The following is a 4,029-nucleotide window of genomic DNA, read 5'->3' as shown; positions in this document are numbered from 1 at the left end:
GGCACCTCCAGGGGGTTTCCGAGGGTTCTTGTACTCGGCGGCGGCGACAAGGTCCGCGTCGGCGGCGTCGCGTTTCGCTTGCGACTTCTTCTTGCCTTTCTTCTTGGCGCCGCGCTGAGTCGACGCCTCGGGAGCATCTTCCGGTGGGCGGCCCTGGGGCTGCTTGTCCTTCCGGAAGATAGCCTCGACTGCTTCCTGGCCGGAGGCGAACTTGGTGGCGATGTCCATCAGCTCGCTCGCCCTGGAGGGGGTCTTGCGACCCAACTTGCTCACCAGGTCGCGGCAGGTGGTGCCGGCGAGGAACGCGCCGATGACATCCGAGTCGGTGATGTTGGGCAGCTCGATGCGCTGCTTCGAGAACCGCCGGATATAGTCCCGGAGAGACTCTCCCGGCTGCTGCCGGCAGCTTCGGAGGTCCCAGGAATTCCCAGGGCGCACGTACGTGCCCTGGAAATTGCCGGCGAAAGCTTGGACTAGGTCGTCCTAGTTGGAGATCTGCCCCGGAGGCAGGTGCTCCAACCAGGCGCGAGCGGTGTCGGAGAGGAACAGGGGGAGGTTGCGGATGATGAGGTTGTCATCGTCCGTTCCACCCAGTTGGCAGGCCAGACGGTAGTCCGCGAGCCACAGTTCCGGTCTCGTCTCCCCCGAGTACTTTGTGATAGTAGTCGGGGGTCGGAACCGGGTCGGGAACGGTGCCCGTCGGATGGCCCGGCTGAAGGCCTGCGGACCGGGTGGTTCGGGCGAGGGACTCCGATCCTCCCCGCTGTCGTAGCGTCCCCCACGCCTGGGGTGGTAGCCTCGGCGCACCCTCTCGTCGAGGTGGGCCCGACGGTCGCGGCGATGGTGCTCGTTGCCGAGGCGGCCTGGGGCCGCAGGCGCGGTGTTGCGCGTGCGCCCGGTGTAGACCGAGGCTTCCCGCATGAATCGGGAAGTCGCGGCATGAGGTTCCGAGGGGTACCCCTGCCTTCGGGAGGCAGTGCTCTCGGCCCATCGGACCGCGGCGCCTTCCAGGAGATTCTTGAGCTCCCCCTGGATTCGCCGGCCCTTGGTGGTTGATAGCTCCGGCATCGCGCGGAGAAGCATCGCTGCTGCAGCCAGGTTCTGGCCGACCCCACTAGATGCGGGTGGCGGCCTGAATCTGACGTCGTCGGCGACGCGGTGCTGGAAACCCTGGGGCAGATGACGTATTTCTCCGGCCGGGGGTTGGCCCGCCCATGCCTGCCCGACGTCCCGACGGATCGGCTCAAGCGCCCCTGCTCCCTCGTCGAGCCTGGCCTGCACCCCGCGGATTTGCTCGAGCTGTGGGTCATGGCCCCCCGCCTGAACGGGGACCACAGCTAGCTCCCGTGGGATGTCAACGCGGGGCACCGGCCTAGGGAGATCACCGTCCTCCGGCATGGCGAGATGATTGCCTTCGGAGGGACCCCCTATATCGACGTGGAAACATTCGCGGCTTGGGCCGCAGTCCTCGTCGCCAAGGCTGCGGCTACCGTCAGAACAGTCGGAGAGGCAGTAGTCAAATGCGGTCATGAAGTCCCGCATGGCACTGGGGTTGCCAAGTCCAGAGAAATCCCAACAGATGCTGGGCTCGTCGTCTTCCTCGGACCCAGAGGGCCCATAGGTCGAGACGTCCGTCAGCCGGTCCCAAGGCGACCGCATGCGAAACCCCAGAGGGTTTGGACTCGCCTCTACGAGAGCGCCCGCCAAAGCGAGGTCGCTAGGCGGGTTGAGGCTGAATCCAAATGACGTGGGATGGGAATCGGTCGGTACCTCTTGGTCGACGAGCGGCGATAAAGTCACGTCGAGGACTGACTGCACCGTCGTCTCAGGTACGAGGGTGACGTCCAGCAAGCTTTTCGCGAGCGTGTCGGCGTCGTCCGCTTGCTCGGGATTGGCGTGTCGCGGGGAGTCGGCGCTCGTCTTCGTCTCAAGCGCGAAGTCGATACCCGGTGCGCCCCCCGTCGGGGTGCCGGCGCTGTCGACTCGCTCGACAGCCGACGAGGCGCTGCCTCCTGCTTGGCCTTGGCTGCCCTACCTTCCCCTCCGTCGGCGGGGAAGAGGGCGGGATGAGCTCGAAGGTTGTTCTTCCACCACGAGGGGAAGACGTCGTCGATTCTGCCGCCGGTGGGCGGGCTGCTGGCCGCCGTTGTCGTCGTCGCGCGGCGGTGGAAGGAGTATCATGTCGTAGGTGCCGTCGAGGGACATGAACTCGAGACTCCTGAAACGGAGCACCGTCCCAGGTTGGAGAGGTTGCTGGAGACTGCCCATCTGGAGCTTGACGGGAAGCTGTTCGTCAACACGCAGCAGGTCCCTACCTGGCGCGCCAAATGTCGGCGTTTTGAGACCGGGGGGTCCCCGGGCCGACGAGTGAATGTCGCCGCGTGCCCCAGCCCAGATGGGTCAAGCGCGAGGGCGAGCGCGAAGGGGGGAGAGCGAGGCGGCCGGAGACCGGCGTGAGAGAGGTGGGAATCCCGCGGCCTTCGTGTTCGTCCCGCGCCCAGGTCGGGTGCGCTTGCAGTAGGGGGTTACAAGCGTCCACGCGGGAGAGGGAGCGAGCGGCCCTAGGCGAGCGCCTTTCTCATCCTCGTCCCCGCGCGGCCAACCCTCTCTAAGAGGGCCCTGGTCCTTCCTTTTATAGGCACAAGGAGAGGATCCAGGTGTACAATGGGGGGTGTAGCAGAGTGCTACTTGTCTAGCGGAGGAGAGCTAGCACCCTAAGTACATGCCGTTGTGGCAGCCGAAGAGATTTTGGCACCCAGCTGGTGTGATGTCGTGGCCGTCGGAGGAGCGATGGAGCCTGGCGGAGGGACAGCTGTCGGAGCGGTTGAGTCCTTGCTGACGTCCTCTTGCTTCCGTAAGGGGGCTAAGAGCCGCCGCCGTCACAGGGTACGCGGGGCGCCATCGTTGCCTATCCGGTGGAGCTAGCCAGATGGGACGCCGGTCTCGTTCCCTGCGGCCCGAGTCAGCTCGGGGTAGGGTGATGATGGCGCCTCCTGTTGACGTGGCTGGTCTACGCCCTAGGTTAGGTGATGTGGAAGCTTCTCCGAGGCCGAGGTCGAGTCTGTCTTCCGTGGTCGAGGTCGAGTCCGAGCCCCTAGGTCGGGCGAAGCGGAGTTCGTCGTCTTCTAGGGCTGAGCCCAAGTCCGAGCCCTGGTTTGGGCGGAGCGGAGTTCGTCGTCTTCCGGGACTTAGCCCGTGTCCGAGCCCTGGGTCGGGCGGAGCAGAGTTCGTCGTCTTCCGGGACTTAGCCCGAGTCCGAGCCCTAGGTCGGGCGGAGCGGAGTTCGCCGTCTTCCGGCACTTAGCCCGTGTCCGAGCCCTGGGTCGGGCGGAGCGGGGTTCGCCGTCTTCCGGGACTTAGCCCGAGTCCGAGCCCTGGGTCGGGCGGAGCGAAGTTCGCCGTCTTCCGGGACTTAGCCCGAGTCCGAGCCCTGGGTCGGGCGGAGCGGAGTTCGCCGTCGGCGGAGCGGAGTTCGCCGTCTTCCGGGGCTTAGCCCGAGTCCGAGCCCTGGGTCGGGCGGAGCTTCCTATGATGCCTTTGGCAGGGCCTGACTGCCTGTTAGTCTCACTCTGTCAAGTGGCACCGCAGTCGGAGTGGCGCAGGCGGCGTTGTCCTCCTGCCAGATCGGTCAGTGGAGCGGCGAAGTGACGGCGGTCACTTCGGCTCTGCCGGCTGGGGGGCGCGCGTCAGGATAAAGGTGTCAGGCCACCTTTGCATTGAATGCTCGATTTGGTCGGTTGGTGCGGCGATTTGGTCAGGGTTGCTTCTTAGCGAAGGCAGGGCCTCGGGCGAGCCGGAAATATGTTCGCCGTTGGAGGGGGGCCTCGGGCGAGACGGAAATCCTCCGGGGTCGGCTGCCCTTGTCCGAGGCTAGGCTCGGGCGAGGCGTGATCGAGTCTCTCGAATGGACTGATCCCTGACTTAATCGCTCCCATCAGGCCTTTGCAGCTTTATGCTGATGGGGGTTACCAGCTGAGAATTAGGAGCCTTGAGGGTACCCCTAATTATGGTTCCCGACACTTCCTTTAG

Source organism: Zea mays, chromosome 7 (assembly GCF_902167145.1).
Source record: "Zea mays cultivar B73 chromosome 7, Zm-B73-REFERENCE-NAM-5.0, whole genome shotgun sequence".
NCBI classification, from domain to species: domain Eukaryota; kingdom Viridiplantae; phylum Streptophyta; class Magnoliopsida; order Poales; family Poaceae; genus Zea; species Zea mays.
The sequence above is the reverse complement of the archived record's forward strand: the minus strand, read 5'-3'. Positions refer to the sequence as shown.